The sequence below is a fragment of the Sinohyriopsis cumingii genome, chromosome 2 (genome assembly GCF_028554795.1).
Source record: "Sinohyriopsis cumingii isolate HCF-2022 chromosome 2, ASM2855479v2, whole genome shotgun sequence".
Lineage (NCBI taxonomy): Eukaryota > Metazoa > Mollusca > Bivalvia > Unionida > Unionidae > Sinohyriopsis > Sinohyriopsis cumingii.
Window position 1 is genome coordinate 51,116,261 of NC_142962.1, and position 27,743 is coordinate 51,144,003.

A 27,743-nucleotide genomic window follows, 5' to 3' on the forward strand; every position below is an offset into this window, starting at 1 on the left:
AACAAAACAAAACTTAAAGCATGTATCTCTGAACATGATCAAGTGGATTATTCCTACCCACCATGCTTTATTGTGTGTCAGAAGCAAGATATTGCCTTTTAAAGAGTTAAAAATGGTTTTTCATTTCTAATGAAAAAAGTAAAGTGTCGTATAATTTCAGCCATATTTAGAGATGTTTCCATTGAAACTTTTACAAAATATAGCATGGGACATCTGTCACATTGCCATATGAAACATACTTTGCATAATATCAGGATCATACGGAATTGAAACCAAGGCATGCAAAATATCTTTCCTACTCAGGATGTTGGAATAAAGGCCTAGTGTGATGTCTGGTGAAGGAAAATGAGGCTTCTTGCTGCAAATAAAATGGCTTGGCAGACTTTGGGTGATGCAGCAACTACTGACAGTTTTTAAATTTGGCCACAAATGTTTGTTGTGTTTTTGCTGTTGTTTGTGATTTTAGTTTATATATTAAGATAATTATCACTTAGAGATAAACATGTTTACAGATGTTGAGTTACGGGTCTGTTTCCTTTTTAAATGAAGAATGTTCTGGAAGCAACCTTGCAGACTAATGCATGACATACAAGCAAACCTAACAACTTGCTTACCTCCTACAGCAGAACAACTTGATAACTGCCAGCATTCATTGCTCGACAAACATGCCCCAGCTACCAAGTGCAGAGTATCAATTCAAAAGTGTTCTCCATGGTATAGCAGTGTTAGGGACCAGCTTTGCACTGCTAAAAGAGACCGCCGTAAAGCTGAAAGGTTTTGGTTTTCCACCAGACTCACTATTTATAAGCAAATCTATAAAGCCGCTAAGAAGAATGTCACAAATATAGTCCATGCAGTGAAATCAGCCCACTACACTACTAAGATCATGGAAGCTAATGTCAAGGAAACAATCTACACCACTTCCAACTACCTTCTCTCCAGTCGACCCTCAGGACATGTTTGCAGATTTCTTCTGTGACAAACTACAAACCATTAGACACAAGGTTGACACCAGTTTCAGTTGACTCATCACCATACAGCTGGGATACAGAAGCAACCATTAACAGCATTTGAACCTGTCTTTATGGATTTCGTACATACAATCCTGATGAAGAGTGCACCACAGTCATGTGAATTTGATCCAATTCCAACATCAATGCTGCTTGAGTGCTTAGGTCCAGTATTGCCTTCACTAACTGATGCTATTAATACCTCTCCCTCATCCGGGGAATTTCCATAATTTTTCGAAACTGCCATTGTAAAGCCTTTGCTGAAGAAACCAACACTCGACCATAACGATTTAAAGAACTACTGCCCAGTTTCTAATCTCCCATTCATATAAAAAATCTTAGAGAAGGTTGTTCTATCCCAGCTTGTATCTCTTCTGAATTCAAACAGTGTTTTTAGCAATGTACAATCTGCATATCACCCATGCCACAGTATTGAAACTACTCTTCTAAAAGTAGTTAGTGACATTCTGTCTGCTTTGGATAATGGAAAGATTACAGTTCTCACCCTCTTTGATTTGTCTGCAGCATTTGACACAATGACCATGATATATTATTTCACGTCTCCAGCATGTATTTGACATTCATGATACAGCCTTACTGTGGTTCAAGTCCTACTTGGTCAACAGGACACAAATTCTGTCTGCAAATGGAATACACTAAAGCCCAGTTGATCTATGTTGTGGTGTTCCACAAGGGTCTGTTGTTGGACCTGTTCTCTTCATTCTATACACTTGGCCACTCTCAAGTGTCATATATCATCATCCAGTGTCTCACCAATTGTACGCTGATGACAACCCAGATATACAAATCTAGCCACCCTGCTGAAGTTGATGCTACCGTCAAAGTTGTAGAGAGGCACATTTCTGGTGTGAAATCATGGATGATTTGTAACAAGCTGCAGATGAATGATGATAAAACTGATGCCATTCTGATTACAACACAAAGACTTTCTCATTCACATCCTTTACCTCAAACAATAAATATCAGTAACACCAACATTAAATTCACACAATCAGTATGAAACCAAGGTGTTACTCTGGACAGTACTCTCACATTGCACCAACATCCAACATGTCATGAACATATGCAAGGCTGCATATCTTGAGCTGAGACACATCAGCTCAATTCGCAAATATCTTTCAGTTGATGCCACGAAAACACTTGTGTGTTCATTTGTACTTTCAAGACTGGACTATTTTAACTAAATTCTGTCTGGTTCTTCTCAATATCTACTCCAAAAACGTCAAAAAGTTCAAAACACAGCTAATGTTGTAAAGCGCTTAGTGCTTTTACAGATTAGGTGCTATACAAAGTCCTCATTATTATTATTATTATTGTGAATTTAATGGGAAAATGAACTTTTCACCGTCATCCAGGTTATGTTATTGTGTCTTGCCTTTTGTTATATATATATTTTGTTTACTTCAGAATAATTCATTCCATATCTTAACATCAGTCTAGTGGAATCAGTTGTGTTCAGTTATATTTTGTGAAGATTTAATTTTTTTATTTCAATTATTGATTGTAATTACAAAGTGCTCTTTGATTTTAGGACTAAATTACTATCTTGGAATTATTGTGAATTTATTCAAGGATATTTTGGATTATATTGTTGTGTTACATCAAGACTGTCAGCACCTTTTTACCTTTCCTAACTTCTGGCACATCAGTGCATTCAGTATCGAATTTCTTTTGGAATACTACTGGAATTCATTTGAAATACTTGATACCCATTGGACTTAAATTAGAATTTTTGGGACTATTTGGGATGTAATTCACTGTAGTGTATGTTCCTGTTAAACTTTCACTTTGTGTTCTAGGGAAATAAATTATCTGTTGAATTTTATGAAAAGCTTGTTGGTTTTCACCATATTCTGATACTTAGTTTAAGACCATAGAGTTATAACACCAGTTACTGTTGTGTTTGGGGTGTAAAAGAGATGTACAATACTGGTATAATGTAGTGTCATTTTTCTTTGCATAGAACCTAGTAATTGTATGCTTTTTATAATTATGAATTTATATTTAAAAAATGCATCTAGATTGTACTATTTGCAAATTGTGATATTGGTTCTTTAATTAAATTATAAATAAATTAAAGGATACTGAGTTTCTCTTAAACAGGTTTAGCATATTGTTGCCAGGGGGAGTAGGGTCAGATCCCTTGAGTTGTGATCATAACAGTTTATGGCCATGACATTAATTCTGAGTTGTTTTTGCATGATTTTGTAACTGGCAATATTATGTGCCCAAAGTTTAAGCATGTCAGTGCAGATTAACAGTACATGCATACAAGTTTTGTTATCTATCTGTTTATAACAGCTTGAACTCACTAGACAACACTGTGGCATGCAGTTACAGAAATCTATCTATTGCAGTGTGAACTGTGTGTGTAGCCATTAATTGAAGAACTTCTGGTACCATGAATGAACACAGCATTGCAAGTTTCTCAGATTTTACTTTTCACACAAGATTTGTTTAGGATTCACGTAGAGCTTAAAGAAAAAAAAGAACCTGATAGCACAATGACTAGGCTCCCTCTAAATCAAGATTGTGTCCCTGATGTAAGCTACCTGTCTGATCTGTTCACAAAAGGTGCTGTATAATTTGCCTCAAAGAAACCTTGATCCATTTGTCGAAATTATGCATTTGCACAAAAACTTCAAAGTACAGGACTGGTATAGTAGTAAAATGTACCCAGCTCTGAAAGTTTTGCCAGGCTAGCAAATTCTTTCCCCCTTCCAGCTGAAAGTGTGCGCCCCCCCCCTCCAAAGAATTGGTTAGGTGATTATCCCCCCTGCCAATTACACCATTAGAACATTTAAATAGCAAAACTAAATTTATGAAAACAGATACTTAGTTTAAAAAATTTATAAGAATAAATCTCTGCCTTTCCAATGAATATATTAGTTTTTAAAACCAATCATATTAAAATAGATATTTATGTTACAACCTTCCATATTAACAAAAATATAAATGTCCAATCTTCATTGAGAGGGTTATATTTTTTCCATATTTTGTTTGGATTTTATATATAATTAGAATATAAGATGAGGAAATATAACTTTTGTAAGGTATCACTTGGAAGAAATATGATTGTCCCAATTTGTCAGTTCTTATTAACATGTATAAAATGATTTTGTATTTTATTGAAATTGTAAATTAAAAAGAAAACAATAGGAAGTTTGCAACCAGTATTGTAAGTATTCTAGGTGTTCCTTACTTTTATATTTTTAATAAAAGTGTCACAGGTGTGATGATTACAGGTGAATGTTATTGTTCTAACTGATATTTTGGGGGTTCAGTGGATCAGGGAATAGTGGTCAGATTTTGAAAACAAATAAAGCCACAAAACTTGTCTATTGCAAAACTCACCAGAAATGTCATATGTTCTATATGGTAACGTCTCATTAGAGCGCAAACCATTAGAGCTTATCACACTAGAGTGCAAAAAATATTTTTGTCTTACTGGAGCTAATCTTATTAGGGTGCATCCCATTAGAGCGCGAATAATGAAAAACACATTTGTTAACTGTAACTTTATATTTATTTTAAATGGGTTGATTCAGAATGAAAAACACATTTGTTAACTGTAACTTTATATTTATTTTAAATTGGTTGATTCAGAATATGGCTAATACCAGTTATCAGTTCAATAGCATCAATCCTCCCATCGTTGTACATTACTATTAGTATCTGAATGCATTTTTCAGTGTCCAAATATTTCTTGTTTGGACGTACCACTTCTTGTCCTGCAGTGATTTGCAGTTGTGTAATGTCAGAACTTGCCTGCTTGTTACGAATTGATGTAAGTAGATGCAGATGTTCGGATGATGTTTGTTGAAATATACCCGCCAACCAGCCAAAATATATCTTAAACAATTTTAGGCTGACGGGACGGGAATAACACAAGCGTCATACATGTACTTATCAAAAAAGAATAAACCGATGTAAGGTATAATAGTTGTATAAAATTATGTATTGAAGGTTCTCTAGTTTGTGTCTAGTAATTATTTTCTAATAGTGACGATACCGCCATTCTTGTACATGTATATTATAATATATATATCACATCAAACGTGATGGCAATTCAATCTTGTTGAACTTAATTTTTTTTCTCCGCGCCCTATTGTGAATGCATTCTAGTGAGATTTTTGGTCCCTTAATGGGATTACCCCTAATGAGAAGAAAAAAAATTTCAGCACCTCACTGAGTGGCACTAAAATGGGATGCGCTCTAGTGAGACCAAACCATTCTATATGTAGTAATTATCACAGGTAATTCCAGGTGTTCCCTACAGGAAATTGGTCTATAATCCCATTTATAAGAACATCTGGTGGCATAAAATCTTGGTATAAATAAAGTTGAATATCCTTAATATTACTTCTTGACTCACAATCATGGATGACAAGTTATACATTGATATAGTATCGGATGCTAATGATGGCACCTACCCAGCAAACATGGTAGCTTTCAAAGCTCACAGTAAGAGAAAGAGTGAATTGGGGTTAAAGGCTTTACTGCAAGCAGTGGTATACTTTATAAAGATGACTTCTTAGAAGAAATGAAGTATCAGCAGTCCTAGCAAGCTTTCATTTTGGTAAGTGTACTTTAACAAATTATTAATCATAATATAATATTATTGCAAAATTCTAAGATACTCGGATAACATGTACAGAGCCTGGGTCTATTGGCTGTAGTCCACACACAGAAAAACCAATATAACACTACTTGCTAAGCTACTTAATATATTGATACATCCGTACTCTATCAAAATCAATTATCCATCATCATTCCAGGAGTGGAATCTTTTTGTCTCTGCTCTCCGTCTTCCTCTGTTTTTCTCTATCTTAATAACTCTCTCTCTCTCTTGCCTCCACTCTGTCTTTCTCACTCTTCCTCTTTGTCATCCTTGCTTCCTATCTCCATATTTCTTGTTTTCTTCTCATTCTTCATCTTTTCTTCCTCTCTCTCTATCTTCATTTCTCTCCCCCGTCTTATGTTCTCTTGTCTCTCTTTTCCATTGTCTTTTTTCTCTCTCTCTCTTCCTTAAGTCTTCCTCTTTGTCTTCTCTCATGTCCTCTTAATCCCTTTCCCTTTCTTCCTCCCTCTTGTCCTATCTTCCTTTCTCTCTCTCTGCCACTTCCTCTGTGTCTGTCTTCCTCTTTCTTTCTCTTCCTCTACTCCCTTTCTTCCTGTCTTCTATCTCCTCTATCTCTCTCTCACATTTCTTCTACGTCTATTCCTCTCGCTCTCTTTCTTCTCCTATCTCTTTCTTCCTCTGTCTTCTTCTATCTCCTCTATCTCTCTCTCTCTCTCTCTCTCTCACTTTTCTTCTATGTCTATTCCTTTCACTCTCTCTTTCTTCTCCTATCGCTTTCTTTCTGTCTTCCTCTCTCACTTTTTCTCTCTCTCCTTTCACCATCTGCCTCTAGAACTCTCATATACTCTTCTTCCTGTCATTCTATCTCCCTCTGTCTCTGTCTTCTTTTCTTTTTCTATCTAAATTCCTTTCTCTCTAGCTCTTGCTCTTACTCTCTTCTTTCTCTCTGTGGTACACAAAGTACATAATTATAAATTGTAAACATTCTTTTCTTGTACTTTTGAAATATAATTGAATTGTTATATTTTTATTTTAACAGATAAATACACATGGTGGACATGACAAAACATATGAGAAATGCCAGGAAGGGTATTACTGGATGGGGATGAATCAACATAATAAAATATGTCAGTGACTGCAATAAATACAATAGACTGAATGTAGGCCAATACAAGCAGTACCTCCTCTGAATTCCTTACCAGTGCCATCAAAAGTGTTGAGTTTAGTTGGAATCAATATTATCTGTCCTCTTCCAATAACAGACAGTGGGAACAAATATATTATTGCAGCCACAGATACATTTTTTCAAATGGTCTGAGGATGAAGGTCTCCCCAACAAAAGTGCTGATGAAGTAAAAAAAATTCTACTTAATATCATATGTCGCCTTGGTTCTATCAATCAGGGAAAAGAGTTCACAAGCCTTTCACTCAGTCTGGAATTTATTAACAAAACCTTGCAAATGACTATTTTAATATAGTATTAGGCTACTACTAAGAAGTATGAACAATAATTAAAAGCTGTATTTTATTCCATGTAGGTGATATTTGAAATGTTATTAGTCTGAAATTGTAATCTGTATTAAATTTAATATAATGGCTCATTTGAAATAAATCCGATATGAGTTTGTTACATGAACTTATTACATGTATTATATTTCACATGTCCCCCCCCCCTCCAATTTGTTAAGTGACCCATTCTATGTATGGTATTTCACTTGTAGGCCTTAAGTATATTACGATAGAACCTATTAATAATAAGAAACTATGGGGGGGGGAATAATCAGCTAGCTGATTCTGGCCCTCCCCCCCCCTTCTGTTAAATGACCCATTACATGTATGATATTTCACATGTGGACGTTAGGCTTATTACCAATTAGTCTGGGGGTGGGGTGGGGGGTGGAATTGGCTAAGCTAAGTTATCTATGTGAACAAATTAGTTAATCAGTAGGTTACACAAACTAGGCATCGGTGATGTTGTTGATAAAACTTTTTATCAAGGTTTAAATATGAAACTGTTCCCAAAGTTGTTTTACTTTTTTATTGTCTCATAATGAGTTAATTAAAATAATATATCTAGACTGATCAATAATAGATTGTTCTGAGGAATGATAAAGTCCTAAGATGACCAAATATCGGGACCAGGTATTTCTGTGGCTCCACCTTTTGTAAAGATAACTGGCTACGTTCCCTCATTGAATCATGTTCATCCATAATTGTTGTGTGCTGGGTAAAACATGCTGTTTTATTAATGTGACCAGGAACATTATATTTTTATTTCTTCATACAAAATATTTGAAAACAGTTGAATAGATTCGTTGCACTTGGTAACCATTTTATTAGTCTTACATGAAATGAGGCTTTATATACAATACTTTAAAAAAATTTTAACTGTTTTATCATATAGTGTTGTGTTCATTTAAAAAGTTTTATAGAAATTATAACTAAGCAACTGTACACTGAATTTTTGTATTATTAGCTGAAATGAAGATTATGCTTAAGGTGGAGATCGAATTTAGTATTAATATATTTGCATTGCTAATATTCTTAATGTTTGGAAAGTTGTACCATCTTTAAACTGCATTGTTTGAGGAAACAATATGGGCATTTACTGGCATCTATTGGTCAGTATGACTGGCCACATTTATTTTCAAACCTTGGACAATTGCCTGACCTGGTATGGGAGTTGAAGATAAAAATACCAACTTTTTTTTTTTTTTTTTTAAATGAAACTCGCAATCTCTTGTTTGACAGTGGTGACACAAACAATTTTACTAAGACTTGTACAGTAATCAACTGACAAAGTTAGTCACAAAGACCTGGTCTCATCCTCCCATGACTACGTATATCACTATGCCTTTAGTTAATATTTCCTTACAAATTTTTTATACAGTCATGAAATTTGATTAATTATTTTAAGTTTGTTTTACCCATTTGCAAAAAAATTTAGAACTGTGACCTACATTTCAGGTTTGGTTAATTATGTTCTTTGTTTACATTAAGCTGACTTTCTGAGATCTTGGATACTGTTGCCTGTTGAAATATGAAACTTCTTTATTTTTATATTTATTAACTAACCCAATTATTAGCAAGAGTTGGTCAAAGCAACATATTATTGAACATTAATGCATATTTATCTGTATTAAAAAAATCGTGACACTAATCATCACATGTATATACATTTTCATTCATCACTGGTAAAAATAGTTCATATTTAGCAAGAGTTGGTCAAAGCAACCAAACAACTTTTTTATTTTGTTTGTGGTGCAGATCTGACATTAGATGTGACTGTTATGGCAACCATCATACAAATATTATTACTGTCATCTCATGAATGGAAAATCATATTGACATGTGGTTTTGCACCAGATGATTTATTATCAAGCTTCTATGAAAGTAAATGACAATGGTTCCAATCTTCCAATCAGCATGGCTACCATTGTAGCCATCTTGATTTGTTGTTTTTTTTTGCATTCTTCTGAATGGATAGACATTTGGTTTTCACCAAAAGGCTTTTAATGGTCATAAATAAAAACATTGTGGAGGTGACTCCACAATGGCCACTATGGCAGCCATCATAACATTTTAAGTTATTTATAATTCTCTCACATTGTTTGATTTTATATTTTATTTAAGTAGATTTATATTTTGGAAGACTTGAATGCTTATTTGGTTTTACCTGGTCTTGTTACCTAAGTTCAAGCCCTATGACGTAACGTTGGTCTTTAATGATGCCAATCTGCACAGACAGTATGATAGCTACTATCTTGAAAAACATTGTATCTCTACTCTTCCTAAATGAATGGTCATATTGACATAGGGTTTTCACCAGAAAACTTCACATAAAAAATGGCCCCAATCTTGCATCCATTATGGTTCTCATGGTGGCCATTTTGAAATATGTCTTTTTCCTCCAGAATATCAGAGATAGTTTCCACACCATCAGTTAACAGAAAGAAACAGTCGTTGGTTCCTGGAAATTCATTTCAGCCAGCGGAGTATCATTGTTTCAAGGAGCTCTTGTTTTACTTAACTTGGCTGTAAAGCCAAGTGAGCTTTTGCTATTAACGCCTTATTTTGTGCTTTGGTATTGCCTTTTGTCCATCGTGCATCATTTTGTGTCCCTCGGCAACTGCTATATTAATCTTGACACAAATTTCAACCAGACTTGTTAACCTTGGAAACATGTTTAGGTTTAAAACATTGCATGTTTGTTTTATGGTTTTGAGTTAGAGAAGCTCATTTTTATTATTAAATATGGCGATTTTTGAAAAAAGAAAAGGCTTTTTTATTCATTGAAAACAAATTGACATGCTCTTTCACCTTTCTTTCTTTTAGTCTTGGTTATGTTTTCTTTCTCATCAATCCAATCGGAAGGTTGAAATTCCTTTACACCTGTGCTTTTCCCATGTAAATTGGTAGTTTCATTAGTCTTACCACCAGTCATTGACTCATGAACCAAACAAAATAAGTAGATCAGTTGAGCCCAGGTACACATGCAAAGGGTCTGACAAGGTCTTATTCAGAAGAAGATGGACAAAAAAGACTTTCGTGACTTTACTTTTATAAGCAATTTTTCATTATGACCCTGATATGCATTAATGCATGTGTGGTAAAGAAAGTGACCCTTCTGCATTACACACAAAGCTGAAGTTTTCAATCAGGTGTATATTATTGATTGTGGCTATACTACAAATTCTTGTGTAAAGGCAGAAATAGGAATATTGATCACCACTACAATGATTTTATTTTCTGTGGCAGAGATAGTTTGAAATTATTTTCTATAAACTGCAGCAGAGGTAGTTTTTACGTTAGACAATTACCGCACTATATATAAAAGACGAAAAAGTCACAGATTGATATTATAGTATTTTGAAAGAATGTATTGACATATCAAATTGGTTTCATTTTACCAGATCAGTGAATTATGCACAATGCTACAGGTAAAGATTAAATTACTGTTTCACATAAATGTATCATAAAGTTTAGTCAGAGACTTGTTAAAGACATAGCCTGGACATATTGATAATGTATTAAACTTAGAAATTGTCTTGGAGTAGCAATGATGTACCAGTAGACATGACTTGGGAGAAGAAAAAATCCTGGAAAGTCCTTTGATATTTTATAGGAAAGAACTGAAGTAGTTAGCATTTAGAGAACCCAAAAATGAAAGAAAAGCTGCAATGATGATGATAGTGGTGACATTGAAAACATTAAGTGAATATAGTAGCCTAAGAGTTATGATCATCAAGAATGAAATAATTAGAGAAAGATATCTTTAGCATTAATATATTGAATTACGAACAACACCTTTACATGAATAATATGAGATTTTTTTCGACGATGAAGAATGTAAGCAAATGATGCAGTGTCATAAGTTTTTTGGAAAGACATTCACATGCAAAGAGAAAAGCTATAGTGTCAGTATACAAGCAGTGCTTTAAGAACATCAGATGTAATTGTACAAGCTTTGGTCATTTATGTTTTTGTATAATACATTGTGATCATATTAATCAGCACTCCGTGATTTGATCAGATACTTAATTAAAGAAAATTATGTTAAGACACACAATTATATTTGACATTTATCCTTGGTTGATGCCGACTGGTGTAACAATGTTTGTAAAATGCACTACCACAGGTTTGCAAATTACTTTCGCAGTGGTGTATTTTACAGCAAATGGCCATACAATCAAATACTGTCCACTGCGAGTATTTTGAAGACCATATGTATATGCTGAGGAACACATACACCTGATAATACGTACACCATCATTCCAACCAAAAAAAATTAGGGGCCCTGGAGGTGCCTAACTGGTCTAAAGGGGTCACTGCCATGTTACATTTGCATGGGTTCAATTCACAGGCTAGGCCAATGTGGGTATGTGAGAAAACTTGCCAGCATATATGTACGGTCTTCAAAATACTTGTAACAATTAGAAACATAAATTATGATTTTTATGAAAACACAGATGATTATTTCTGTTAGAATACAATTTATAAATGTATAAAGTTCAGTGGCATTGATATGTAATGACTCTAGAGGTGTTGGCATTGGAAAATGTTAACTATTAAGCAGAACTTGCCATTATGTATACTGTAAATTACATTTGCTCACATGACATGTTGGAATAGGTGTCTTAAATGTGGCATCCGAGTTAAATCACATAACCAGCCTTGCCGACCTTATGGATCTGTTCGTGAGTATTATTGTGTACTCCAACAATAATTCGCTAAGACATATGTCAATAAAAACACCCTGTAACATTAACACTGTAGAGGAAACACATATGTTGATGAAGTAACATCCAGGGTTGAAGCAATTACAGTTTATGATCCTGATAGAGTAAACAAACTAAAGCAAAATTATTCATGGAATTTGTAATTAGAGAAAGATTTTCCTTTATATTCCAGTACCAGTAAATGCAAAAGTTCAGTGGGATATTTCAATTTGTCACAGAGGTTTCAGTGCTGTTAGCAGTGGTAAAATCAAACATTTTAGATGGTGTCTTTATGCGTGGAACATGCATCGAGGATTCCACAAATAATACAAAATGGCATTGTTAACGTAGGTTTGACTATGGGACCTAGAATGCATTGGGTAACATACATACTAAGACCCAAACATATTTTATATCTTGACTTGTATTGGCTTGTACCACTTCCTAAAATTGTTAATTATTTAACCCATGGTGATAGCCCAGACTGACAGCCGTCATTGTCAAATGGGCCAAAATATTGTCATGTTGTTGTTAAAGAATTGCATGCACTTAAGCATTCACCATCCCAGCAAATGTGTATTGAAATTACGTTTAAGTTTGCTTAACATTATTCAGAATGTATGCTAATATTTGCACAGATGTTGTATTGATGAAAATCTGAGCAGATTTTCCACCAAAGCAGATTTGGCTGAGATTTGGCTTACTTTACCAGCCACATTGTTGCTGACATTGACCCAGACGAGATTGTGAATTTTGAAGATCGAACTGGTAAACTTAAAATGTGTAACATGTTATTTGTGGAATCGACACGGCAACAGCCTTTGGTTTGAGTGTGGTATGAATCGCAACCACATTGACTATTACAGCTACACCCAGTGGAATTGTCGAAACTAGTGTCACAGATGGTGCTGGTAAAATTATTTCGTTATGGCTGCATTCTGGAATACTTGTCTATTCCAGATTTTCATGGTAGCACAAAGCAGTTTCAATACAATTAATAACTCGATGGCTATTGAGGATCAAAGAATTAGCATGGCCGAGTTTGAGTTAGTCTTGGTGGAAATGGAAAACCACTGGCAACTCTGTGCACATGTACGAAACCTGGGGTTTGTTGATTTACAAAGAGTACAAGTCAAGTAATTTCCTTTTAAAATAAAATGTTTATAAATACCAAAAAGAAGAGCAGTTCGTTGTATTTATCATGTCACAATCATGAAGACGTGGTTTTCAAGTAGAGTTGTAAGAGCGGTATTTTGTTGGTTTCCAATATAATTCACAATATTTTACTCTACATTACAATCTTCTTGCATGGACTGTTGGTACCTTCATGGATTATAATCCACAGTTCACATGCATACATGTGTGATTTCATAAGATATGATGACTAAGTCATGTTGGATAGAGGGTTGTCACCTGTATCAGTAAATGTTACCAGTCTATAGTCAAAAACTAAGTCATAGAAGGAAGAAAAACTGAGAAAAAAATCTAAGAGTGACATATAATTATGAACTGAATCCAAAATAATCATATTAAGGTCCAAAAGAATGAAATGTTCAGAATAATTTTCAATACAAGAACATACTTGTTTGCCAACAATCCTGATGTGTCAAAATGGTGTCATTCAGAACTTGTTTGAATAATTCCCACTAGTTCCAAAACCAATTATAGTCCAACGAGCACCATCTATTTCCACTGAATAATCCAAACATTTCCAAAATCAGTTTCTTTTTAACTTTGTAAGGAGAGTTAATATCAATCCTAACTAGGATTTTGAAGTCTTGGCAAGAGAGACAGAACTTTATCACCAGGTTGAAAAAGTCTTACCTTTGTACTTTTGACCTACCTTAATTGTAATTTTGAGTGAGTAGACAGAAGAGTGTATCTTGCTACTTCACAGACAGAGATATAATTTAAAAAGATTAGTATCAGATTCCTCTGTATAAAAAAAGCATTTTCTTTTAACAAGTCCATGGCAGGGATGGTCCTGGCTTTTAAAAAGCTGTCGCCAAAAAAATCGCCAACCTCAATATTTTGTCGCCAATTTTCGAGAGATGAGATGCAGAGCTTATTTCTGATGTCAGTTTTTATGAAGTTCATCTTACTGAATCCACGTTCACAGTCTACAGTGCTGACAGGTGACACCAGTAGTCTCCAGCAGCCCCCTCCCCCCATCCCAAAGCTTGTAGTGAATTGCTTCCTAAATCCCAAGAATGATCACATAATGCGGTATAAATTTTCTCGACAAGGAAAATAGGATCTCCATTCCCACGAATGAAACACGAGTCAACACCTGGCAATATTGGACCGTATATATAAGCATTAATTCACACCCAATTTAGGGATTCTTTCACTCCTGTATTTTGAGAAATAAATAATTATTATTAATTATGCAAAACTTTTGTTGGTTTTTTTTGCTATTTCTTGTTGCGGAGTTTAAGTCTCTGCAGCCGTAACACGGAATTGATGGCAAAAGGAAAAGATCAATGAGTAAAATGCTGCACTGGCGACAGATATAATTGTGATTGAGATTTTTTCCATTTGCTTTGTATTTATACACAGTCGGTACTTCAAAGGTTATAAGTTTTCTATGAAGGTTTAGCAAAACTATTGTATTGGTATATGTATAAAAAAAAAACAAAAAAAAAAAAGAACACAGAAGGATTAGCCATACAATTTAATTGTATCTGTTCTATTCGCGTCTTCAGAAGTCGGTCAGTTGTAGGTATAGTGCGGTAGCATGATTGACTGTATCACAGCATACAGTACTCAGCCCAGATGTCAGCATAAGCAGATTATGACGTAACAATGCACTGTAAAGATGGGGTTGTCAATACGAACAAAGGATCGTTTGTGTAACAGATTGATTCCAATGCATTGCTTAGTCAAGTTTGTGGCTTCCTTTCGTTCTCGCTTTTAATTTATCCAGTCCAAATCCATGATTGTATGTACAAATTAAATAACCAAAAAGTATGTCGCCAAAAAAATCGCCAGATGGGATATTTTTGTCGCCAATAAGGAAAAAAAATCGCAATTTGCGACACTGGCGAAGCCCAGGACGATCCCTGCATGGATAATATATGTCCAAAAAAATAGTTCAAAAGAACTGAAACCAGCCACTGACAAATTAAACAAGATCTGCAATATTTGGAAACATGATGTAAGACGATGTAAAAATGATGCAAGAACTTCTGATAGGTTTCATTGACTCATAAATGACGAGCCAAGATAGTTTAATAAGCTAAACTATGAATTTCCTGTCTATATGACATAAGAGCAACAGTTTGATAGCTCACTGACCACTCTTCACCAGCGGGTGCCTCAGATGGTCTCGATTTTATCATAACGACCCATTTTCCAAAACTATCAAGTTGTTACATCTGCAGAATCAGCTTCACTAATAACACTCTGAAACAAACTGGAGATATCAGGATCTTTTTCCTTTTCGACGACAAGTAAATGTCATTTGCCAGCCTGATTAGAAATAAGAGAATGAGTAGTTAAAATATGATCACAATGAACAATACCTTTTTATCGATCAGTAACAGGGGGAAAGGTGTTCTCATCAAAAGTCTGACCAACACGTGTCAGGCAAAGGAATAATTTCCTCAAAAACATCTTTCGCAAGAGCGTTATTTTTTGCCATAGCTTTAGTAACTGCACAAGCAGGGTATAAATAAGGGATTTCGTTTTCAATAAGTTGTTGCCTATCAATTAATAAACATCCTCAATGGGCATGGAACTCACAGAGCTGATAGTCGTTGGTCCTGAAACTAGGTGGGAAAATAAATTAACGTTATGGAGTGGAATCGAAGAAAAGAGCACTCTACTCCCTAAACAAGAACACTTTCATCAGAAGAAGACTTCTCATACAAAGTACCTGATAATACAATATTGCGAGAAGCTCCTGCTTCCGTTAATATTTTTATTGGGATAGGATTGACCCAATTACCAATAAGTGATATAAAACCTTTTGACATAAATTGGTTATAATTCTCCAAATAATCTGACCGGGGTTTATTTGACTCCGCAAATGTATTTTCCCCATACATGACTATGACCTTGACCTCAAAGAAAAAAACTTTCTCAATAGCTGTCTTTATTCTTTAGCAATAATAAATAATGTACCTGTTATATTATACTGAATAATCAAAACAACTTTTTCTTAAATAATAGCTAAATACAACATAGAATTAGACTGCAAACTCATTTTGACAAATGAAATTATAATCCAAAATAAGAATGAATTTGATTGCTCAGTTCTCTTATATGAACCTTCAAGAGTCTTAATACAAATGTCTCGCAATAAACCCCATGGTACATATCTAACTACTTAATCTAACATTTCAAAATACCTGTTCACGTGATCTAAAGTATAAAATAGGAAATAACATTTCTTCTCAGAACCCACCTAACCGACCTGTTCAGTGGGAAACAACCCAAAACGTGTCCATAGATTTACTAATTTTGTTATTAGTAACAGCAAACACGCGCGTCAGCATCTATTTATAGATACTATGCAATTTTACGTTCATGATATCTTAATATAGAACCTATGAACGTGCGAATTTTCAACTAAAGATAATCACTGCCATTTTCAGTCATAAATAATATTTTTTTTAAAAACCATTTAATTGTAGATCTACATCAATCAAAAACCTCTATTATTACTCTACTGTTTGTATGTAAGTATAGCACGTATGCATAAACATTCCGACACTTTTCGCAGGATAGCAGGATTGTGTGCTTGAACAGTGATCCAAAAGCAGGATTGATTAAAATCAGATCTCCACTGTTGTACGTGAAGATCTGACAGCGACAACTTAGGGATCGTGTTCTGGTAACCTGTTATTACCATAATAGCTAATTTTATCAGCCAGTCAGATGAAGTCTTATATCTTTGCGTTTGGAGACTGAGCAGTGTGGATGAAGAATAACAATGTGTACGGAACGATTTGATTCACTGTCAGATTTTTTAAAGCTGCGTTTCTGTTGGCAAATTCAAAGGTCACCAGAACATGACCCTTAAACGGTCGTCGTCATATCTTCACGTTTGACAGCGGAGATCTGGTCTTATTGAGATTGCTGGATTGTAGTCTGTGTCTTTGGATAGTGATCAAAAAGCGGTTGCATGATTATGAGACACGTGTATCGCACTAAAAACAAAACGGGTAACTAGATTGTAAATGTGGCGTATTAGATTTTATTTTTTTAATAAAAATAATATCATTCCGAAAATTCCCGTTTGGCTCCAGGAACACAGTGTTAAATTACTGTTTGGCTCTAGAGTGCTACTTATGTAAACCTACAGTATGGCATAATTTTTAAAACAAACTTCTCATCTGTCTCTAGGGTGACCCATATATGAACTCGCCGGCAATGACAAATTTAGAACAAAACGGAAACGGATAAGAGCTGAATGAGTGTGTGTGTGTGTTTAAAATTTAAATTTCACACAACTTCATCAACAACATGAGTGGAAGCCTGACATTAGATTATAAATCATGCCGGAAATACATGGAGAAAAACAAGACGCACATGACATTTATACACCATACTAGTAGAAACCGATACAATGAACGCACAATTCTGCATTGTTTTAACTAATAGTGATATGGCTTCGCCTTGTATATTCCCAAAGGAGAAACGAGTAATACAGCAGTGACATGTTTAGGACTTAAAAAGTTGCTATATGGTTCAAACCTATCAAACACTTCAGGAGCGGTTGATAAAATCAAAATGTACTTAAGGCACTGAGTTGACACAAGTACTTACACACCTTTTAACAATCACTGGACATTTACAACATCCCAAGGATGGTATCTGGAAAATAAATGGCATGGCCACTACTGGGAAAAGGTAATCACGCAATGGCCAATAATTACCGCCCGTTGTCACTCACCAGTGTACTTGGCAAAGAGCTTGCACATATTGTCTGTTCTAATCATGAAACACTTGGATAACTATATGATAAAGATGATGTATTACGGAAATTTCAGAGTTCGAAACACACCTTGCTAAGTTATTAATGATCGGGCTAAATATGTGGATAAAGGTGACCAAGTAGACAATTTGTATTTTTGACTTGGGGAAAAAAACTTTTGACAAGTCCCCCATGAATTGTGGAATTGCAAGCAAAACTCAACGCTGGATAGGAGCTTTTTTCAACATCTTATGTAGTGACAATTAGTCCAAAATCTGGCTGGTGTTACAAGTCTATGCTCTTAAAACAAGTAACAAAAAAGTGAAAACCAACAAGCTTTGTAAAATTCAACAAATAATTTCTTTGACTTGAATACAAAGTGAAAATCGAAAAAGAACTTACAGTATTACAAATTAAATTCAAAATAATCATAATTATAGACACAAGTCCTAATAATTTAAAATTCTGAATAAACTTAGAAATCCAAATAAAGTTCAATGCTGAATGAGTTGGAGTGTCTGTGATGAACTGTATCATGCTGATGTGCCAACAGTCTTTTATTAAAACACTAATAAAATTCCAAAATACTAATGAATGTCTCTATCCAACAATATTATTTTTTTGTGAGCACTCTGCATTTCCAGAGAAAAGAATCATTGAATTAAATAATTTGAAGAAATAAATTCCAAAATAATAATGGACACAACAGTAATACAAATTAATTATTTGGCACGAGGGAATAATCTTTCCAGTGACAAGACTGTATAGTCCCCTACTTGACCTCGGTTCACAATGAAATGGGGAAAAACAGATGCAAAATAACCTTCTATAAAGTTCTGAATGATTACAAAATAAAATGTTTATTATTAGAAAGGCTGTTACTAAAATTATAATATATAACCTGGACTATATCAGGTAAATTGTTGGGGAATGCGAATAACATAGACCCAGACCCAAATAAACATATTTGCTTATATTAATAATGATCCTGATAATAACCCATGCATTTAGAGAATATTTTACTACATATTAGTTGTTTACATAATAAAATAAAAACATAAAAACAATTAAGGTCAAATAGAAAATAAACTTGATTTTTGACAAGGTTATGTCCAATATGCAATGTTACTTTACAATAGCATATAATGAAATATAAAAAATAAAAACTAACAAACAATGCAAAGTAAATATACATAATACTAGTACAACGTAGGTTATAGAGTGCCGCAAGGAACAATATTTTGACCAGCACTCTTCTCCTAGCAACAGCAGTGACATCCTAATTGAAATTGGCTAATAATGTCGACTATTCGCAGATGACTGTATATGCTACTGATTGATCAAAATCGAGCATGTTACTAAGATATTGCAAATGACATTAAAAAAGCTTGGACGATGGGTTCGAAAATGTGGCATGCGATTCCAACTTCACAATGCAGCACATGCTTATTGGCAAGAAAGAAATGCCATAAAACCAAAATGTCGTCTTTACTAGAATATACTATGTTAGAAAACCTCAATCAAACAAAATATTTAAAGCTCACAAGTACATGTGATCTGAAATGGAACCTTCAAATTTAACTCGAACTTTAAGCCAGTAAAGACGTATCGTATCTTGTCATCTTGCCCATAAAATGCGAAAGAACTCGCTAACAAAGGTTTAGTAAGACCTAATTTAGATTGCGCTTGTACAGTACGGGACCCCAATTCCCAGGATTTAGAAGATGAAATTGAAAAGATTTCGGAAAACGAGCAGCCATGTTTGTTACATTAAATTATGACTATATGCCAGGAAGTATGACCTCGATATTGGATAACTTGTCTTGGAAATCATTATAAATACTTAGATTGAAAAATAGATTAGTATTTGTCTGCAAAGGTCTAAAAGCAAACCAAATATACCCTTCCATAATTTAATGAAGCCTAAAAGAACTAGAGTGTAAATCAAGACAATATACATATATGATATCATGCGCACGAACCGATAGTTACAAATTCAGCTTTATTCCCTCCCCCCCACCACCCGCCCCAATATTAACCACAACTGCCGAATCCTCAGAAAACCTAATTAAGAAAGATAGTGGGGACACGTTTTTTAAAATAAAGTTAGTTCTTTTTTGTTGTTGTTTTAGGGTTTAACGTCATTTTTCAGCACACGATACATGGCGGCCAGTATTAGTGGTGGAAGAATAACCCAGGGAAACCCCGGAAAGAATCACCGACCCACGAGAAGCTACTGGCAAGCTTTCTCACATACCCACGTTGGCTGAATGCGAGACTCGAACCTACGCAGACAGAGATGAGATGGCAGTGATCCGTAACGGAGAGCGTTTTAGACCACTCGGTCACTCGGGGTCGCCAATTCTTTCTGTAATTAAGCAAACCCGACATAATGATCTAGCACCGAACGTATCAAGATACACGAAGAGCGAGCTTATAAGACTCCGGTGGCCTAGTGGTTAGAGCGTCCGCCTCGGATGCTAGAGGTAGCGGGTTCGAACCCCGGCCGAGTCATATCAAAGACAAAAATGGTACAAACGACTGCCTCGCTATACGCTCAGCATTACGAGGTTAGTATTAGGACTGGTAGGCCTAGTGTCAGGATAATGTGACTGGGTGGGACATCATGCTACATGTCTACCTTATGATTCCTCAGTGCTAGACATCACTGTAAACCACCACACATCGTAGCGATACGACTGAATAATTGTTAAATCTACGTTATAAATCCAAATCACACACACACACACGCACACACACACACACACACACATCCTTATCTGCGAACCTATCACTTTTCACTACAAGAGACACGAAATTATTGTTGACATCAAATTAAAAGTAAAGTCATAAAGCTGCTTTTAGATACTGCTAAGACGTTTTCTTGTTCATGTAAAACCTATTTAGATCCAAACTGAATCTATACTTTACAGTCACTATCAAAACTTAAATTCAATTTCTACCAATTGACATTATGTCATTTAGCCGGTATACATGTATATTGGATTCGCGGTACTAATAATATGCACAACTATGGACCAGTCTAGCAATGAGTGACCATAACATGGAGTATATTAGTTTTAATGGCCCATAATTAATTCTGAAATGTAAAGTTTTTGCGAAAGAAAGTGACAATATACTTTTGATGTAAATTTAGTATTTATATAGACTTGACTTAGGGACTAGCACCCGATTCGTTGGGCACGGTATATATAAAGCATTTCATGCGCATGAAGATGACAAAAATATCGTTGCAACCGGACATGTCGTTTTCACCACAGGGGCTCGTATCGTTGCTTACAATTGGCCTGTCATACATGTACTATATAATAACAACAAGGGAGGACACTTGTCTCCCTGCTCGCGCGACCTAAGTGCTGATATTTCAAGCTACGCTTTGCGTAGCTTAATAAATTTGATACCGATATTTAGGTCAGGCAGTCGACTGTGTATCCCTATCAATCGTTTTACATACGATTAAGGAATGTCAAATCATTTTCCCACGCTACTGCTCGACATGGCCGTGATCGCGCCCGCTTAATATGTGAGATCCGGCTGAATGGAATACTGTCCCCTCATTAGTTAAAATAAAATGCTGTCCTGTATTTATTTATAACTGATTTTCAATTGACCAATGATAAGGTAGTATTCCATTTAGCGCGTTGTTCTTGTGTTGGTTTTGCTTCTTTCTGTTACTTATTTTAAGGCCAATGAGTCAAAACAAGCCAGCTAACTTTGAAAATATGACTCTTAATTTTGATCCGAGTAGCAATAAAAAGAACAACAATATGTTGTTGTTATACATATGTAATATATTCAATTTTAAGTGATACTAACAATTTCAGTTGAATGTTCATATATAAGAAGTGAATTGATTCAGTTTTCGGATCCTTGGGGAAATGCATCTAGGGTCACTTGCAGATAGTCGTATTGCATCATAGCGATTGCCGAAATGAAAAGAAACCATCAGGGTATGTTTGCTGTTGTTGTTGTTGTTATTGTTGTTATGTCTGACTGCCCTTTCTGGAAATGCACCAACCCCTACCATCATTTCCCCCCCCCCCCCCGTGTTTCGGCAAATTTCTAATTTATTAGGTCAATTGCCGGTCCTTGGACGGGAATAAAAAAATACGTAATTTATTTTGGGATCAGCTACTTTAAACAAAAAAAGTTTAAACATACAAATACAAATAAAGTTTTGAAAGAATTGTGATGCCACCACTCGCTTCGAACTCGCGACCTCTTGTTTGGCAGCCTGGATTTCACAGTAAGACAAATGTGGGTGTTTTTATATGATATTTTGATTGCCCGTCCTAGGACGGGAATTAAAAAACAAAATAAATAAACTGGGGGAGAGAAAAAATAAAATAAATAGATAAATAAACTGGGGGAGAGAGTTTAAAAGAAGTTTGAAGATAAATATAAAAAGGTAATTAAAAAAATATATTGCGAATGCCGCTACGAGTTTCAAACTCGTGACCTCTTGTTTGGCAGCCGAACTTATAGAAAGACAAATATGTTTTTTGTATGTATAAGATATACCAGGTTTTCTACAATACCGTGTTGTTGTTTTTTTTTTCTTCTTTCTTTCAAATCGGAAAAGATGTTCTACCACATCTGATCAAGACATCTGTAATGCAATTTATTAGTTCTTTGTATAGCTCTTTGCTACTTGTATCCGTTGTGTATAGTGCTTTCTATCTGAAAGGTACGATGCTGAGATTTTATGTTTGCAGTTAATTTCTGTCTCTCTTTATTTGTTTTTCAGTTCAATATCGAATGACGTTTTGGCGTATAAACTTTGTTTTACAAAAAGTGATATACTGGTAATTTTTTAAAATATCTTCTAAATGATACATCTCCAGTTAGCCAAACAAATTTTTCTTCAGTCCATATTTTCTTGATCTGACTATATATTTAAGAACTATAGTTTTTATATATCTCATTTTTGTTGGTGGTTCTATTAATTTGGTTATATTATTGTTTATTTTTTAATGCTTTTTCAAATATTTTCCAATTCATAATGTCCAAGATGTTTGATTATTTAGTCATCCCTACTTTATGAGTTTCGCTGCAGAGGTAATGTAACTTCCCTCCCTATATGAACAGGATTCTTTCTTTGTCAAAGGTATCTATCATACTGTCCTTTAAATATACCTAGATAAACATATACCATATGTTAATATACATATGTCTGAGCGACCTGCATTCGATCCATTATATTCAAATTTGCATGTGCCTACATTTGTAAGTTAGTTCGTAGTTTTTTCTCAATTGTGTTGAATTTGTATACTCTTATAACCCCCCCCCCCCCCCGCACATACACACAAGTCACTCCTAAACTTATTACACGTGTCGTTACAAGTTCTGGTTCGAGTCCAGGGTTGTTCTCCCGCCAGTTACTTATTAACAATTTCATTTGTTTTGCATGATTAATTTTAGATTCTAATGCTTTCCCGAAGTCCATAAATTCCTTTTCTAAATGTTTGAAGGTGTAGGCATCGGATGTAAAATTTGTATTAGTTACGAACATGCTGTACCATTAATAGTTCCTTTTTGAAGTTTGGGAGTTAAATTTCCTTTATATTTTTGTTGTAATATATTTTTATTCAGAGGGCTTCTATTGCTATTACAAATAATATCGATAAGGAACAATCCTTTCTCGCGGAACGTTCTATATTAAATTTCATCGTGCATATATAAGAAACTATATCTATGTAACTATACTATATTCTGTCAAAAGCCTTTTCTTCATATATAAGATCAAGGCCCCTCCTCTCTTTAGTTTCCAAAAGAAATCAATCGCTGTTTTTAAGGTTACAATTTTGTTATGAATGTAAGGTTAATTATGTTTCCGACACATGTTAGAAAGGATCTCACTATATATTTTATAGTCTGTATTTAAAAACGATATCGATATCCAACTCGTTATGTCTTTTACATCTCCTTTCCCCTTATACATAAGTGTTTCTACCCCTTCTTTCATCGTGGACGTCATTTCATTATTTAATAAAATATTAACATATCGTATCTTTAATATTGGAATTAAGAGATATTGTAAGGTAATATATACATATGTCGTTAAGCCACGACCAACAATTGATTTTCCTTTATGGAGTTGCTTGAATGCTGCAATTATTTCATTTGATATTATACGTTTTTCGCATAGAGACCTAGAGTCCTGTGGGATTTGCGACAATTCTATATTCCCAGCGTATTCTTCTATCCCCCCCCCCCCCGTGATCTATTTGTGTAGCGTTTAGTTCATTTTAAAAGCTGTATATTTCTTCCATTATGTGTGTTGGCTTAGTTATGGTAACGTTATCTTTTTTTAGTTTTTCCATATGCCTGCTATTTCCTTTTCTTATTTCTTCCATGATTTGCATCCTTTTTGCTTTTATATGTAAATTGGAGAATTCTCCTGCCATTATTTTGTGCCAGTTAATTTGTAATCTTATAAAGCTTCGTACTTTCATCACTTTTATTTTATCCTCTTCTTTTTGTATTTAAATATTTATTATTGTATTGCACTCTCTTTGTCTTCCCCGTCTTATGTTTTGTTTGACTTGACAATATGTTTTGGTTATTGATTTAATTTTCTTCTTAATTCCCCTCCCCAACTCTTCCATTAGGTTGTAATATTCCCTATTTAAAAAAGGTTTCTAACAGTACTTTAAGTATGGCTTTGTATTCTTCGTCATCTACAACTGAGTTGTTTAATTGCTATAGGTTCTGACCGAATCCTGCCCAGCTTCACTTGGTAACAGGTAAATCGTAGATAAATTAACGGTCGAATAATTTAGTTTTCTTGTATTTCTTTGCTGTTTTGACTGCATTATACGAATCTGTATTTCAGGATGCCTGAAACGGCTGCGGTCAGTACACGTACTGATGAAAATAAAATTCAAACTTTCGCTTGCTATTATGGTGTATTTTTGTAACAGCTAGCAAAACTGTATATGAATTGGACGGTGACGACTACATTTGAAACTATCAAAGTCAGCCAAGTCTAAAACTTTCATCAAACGTTTTACAAACTCATTTTTTTTTATATCAGTAAATTGTTTAAAGATAGTATATATCCTTTGGGTTGTGCCCTTGCCACACAACTTTGGAAATAGTTCAGAGAGCTTCTCCATTTACCATCATGGATATAAAATAAAGGTATGTTGTTTATCGATAGAGATTATTTGCTTCTATCGAGTGAATAATGGATATAGTTCTATTATTTAATTTTTTTGGGATGGAATATATCCGTTATTCACTCAATACTAGCCGGTTTTACTATATGTTCCGCTCGAACGTATTGGCTTGCAAAATGTATAATAAATTGAAGTAGAAGCTCTCTTACTGGATAATGTCAGCTGACCACCATTTATTTGCTGCTGTGTTTTTCATGATATTTGTATAGAAAATAGTAGTAGTAACAGAGCCCGCTTTCTTTTCGGCCAATTGGACCGATGAAGCCCAATTAGGCCCCGCATTCAAGGTGCCCCGCGCATTAGTAAATGTTAAAAACATATCTACAGAGAGAAAGTAACTTTTGATCGATGGAAGAAATGTTAAGTTCGATATTGTATAAAACTTGTTTAAAAGATTATTTCTAAATGCAGTGCTTACAGGAGGCCCCTCGCATAAATCCAGAGGTTCCGCCAAATAATCCAAATCCAGCCACGCGTTTGCTAAAGCCACTGCTTAGTAATAACATAGTTCTCTTTCATAACTCAACGTTGAATACACATAGTCAAAAAGAAAAATGAAAAGTAGGTTGCTGGATTCCAACCTGGTACACCCGCGTGATATATGGATATGTATACATTAAACTAAGAATATTACGAAAATACTCTTCGATGTTCTTATTCATAATGTTATCAACGTCTATCAATTACATTAGGACAAAAACAGTTTAATTTGATTGGTTGGTTGGTATGTGTACGTGTACGTGTATAACACCAATTTATGTGGCTCTACATGGCGGCCAGTATTTGTGGTGGAAAAAGAACCAGAGAGGAACCACTGACCCACATGAAGCTACTGGCAAGCTTTCTCGCATGCCCACGTAGGTAGAGTCAAAACTCGAACCCATGCGGACGGAGGGCAGTGACAGTGATATAATAAAGGTGAGCGCATTAGACCAATCGGCCACCCGTGACCCCATTCATAAATTACTCCAGTGAATTATGAAAAAAAATATTTTAAATGGAAAATCGGCTGATTCGCAGACTAGCATACAACAAAAATACGTATAATCATCAGAAATTCATGTACATAATGATTGCTATATACAGTATAAAAAATATAAAGATTAAACAACAATCTCTTCCACAAAATATTTGCAAAATCGATCTGTATCTAAATAACCACGCCTGTCTTTAAGATTAAAACTTTACACAGTCCGAATTAAAACCATTACGCTATTCCGGATTACGGCCAGTTATTCCAGTCCCGTTTAATAAGTATACTAAAACAGTCGCCTGATTACGAGAAGTGATCACATAAGCCAATATTTTATGGATGCCGACAGCAGAACCCCGATATTCAGACCGTCCAACCCTTGCGATCACTTTATTACCGTCTCACTGGTAATCGTAATAGCTAAATACACTCTACATAATACTGTTAGGTGACACATATAAATTATACCTAGCGAGATATATACTAAACCTTTGGGCGACACATGAACCATTCGGCGAACGGTCGCCCAAAGGTTGGTTTTTTGCATGAGCGTACATAGTTTTACTTTTCGGCGACAGTAAATGGGCGACAAAAAATGTATGTTTGTCATTTATTTTATTTTACCACTTTTTCGTGTGTTTTCATATTCCATTCAGTATTCTGTACAGTATTAACTATATAGGCACAATCATGACCCACACATATTCAGTCCAGTGTATCCCCCAGGGGTGTAAAATTGAGGGTACAAAAAACCCCTAGGTGTCAAAACTGGGGGTCAAATAAAAAAGTGGGGGGGGGGTCAAAAATGTACTGGCAAATTTTCATACGACTCATACTTTTTCAGCTTGAAATAGGCTATTGCAACTTGCACAACATACTCTCCCTCTCTCTCTTTCTCTAAACATACAAATATCCCAGCATACACAATCAACAAACAAATGCATTGTCTATTCAAAGAATAATTTTATTAGTTCATTTTTCTTTTAAAGTCATACTTTTAACAGTCTCCTCAACAATATTATAGCCCAACACATTACATATAAGCCAATACAAAAAGACAAATAAATCTTTTTAACCAAATGGGAGTTAATTTGCTGCCTTTCATCAAATGTGTACTATCATAGGTTTCATTGTACTTCGTCCTAGAACACATTTATCCAAATATCAAGGAGGATAATGATTCATCTTCTTTCTAATAAGTTACACTTGAACTTTAAGATCTTTCTTTTATTGCAGTAAAAGTTAAAAACCAACAAAATCTGCAATGACCCGCTGACTTTGTAATCCAAATAACGCATTTGTCTCTGCAAGTTTACTGATTTCTATGTTGTGAAATAATGTCTCAGGTTATAATGTGTTCTCCAGATATCTTATGGCGAACGAGGGCCTATTTTTAAAAATTCTAAAATCCTGTTACGAAAGGATTATTCACTTTTGCAGTCTTTGCGATCACGCGATTAGAAGTCACACAGGTAATCATAGTGAATATTCCAGTCAAGGGAATAATTTTCTCCATTTTTCATTAAAGTTAGATCCACAGTTACTCTTTTGTGTTCTGCTTCTTTCACTTTCTTCGCTAATGCTTTTTAGTGCATGACGTTTTAATCTAGCGATCACTTTCTAGTGCAACGAACCTTGATGTTAAATATCTAGAACAGCTTGCTGAGCTCGATGGAAATCGCGAGAAGCTCGCGAGATTATGGGAAGCTACTCCGTCATAACATTGCCTATGCCAGAGGAGTTCAAGGCAGGGACCAAACAAAGCGGGAAACCAGTCAATGCCTATACGCGAAGTATATACGATGCCATCCATCGTC

The 27,743-nt window shown here is 34.9% G+C and overlaps 1 protein-coding gene across 3 annotated transcripts in view; it reads left to right on the forward strand.

Annotated features, from left to right (window-relative positions):
• LOC149804832 (uncharacterized) overlaps window positions 1–9,891 on the forward strand; it is a 34,975-nt gene extending 25,084 nt beyond the window's left edge. For 2 of the 3 annotated variants that reach the window (XR_016416799.1, XR_016416798.1), the window contains exon 2: window positions 6,653–9,891. The gene's annotated coding sequence lies outside the window, so the exon portion shown is untranslated. Of the gene's footprint in view, window positions 1–4,723; window positions 5,611–6,652 lie in introns of all 3 variants that reach the window. The other variant, XR_016416800.1, reaches the window with a different exon arrangement.
• The last annotated feature ends 17,852 nt before the right edge of the window (window positions 9,892–27,743 follow it).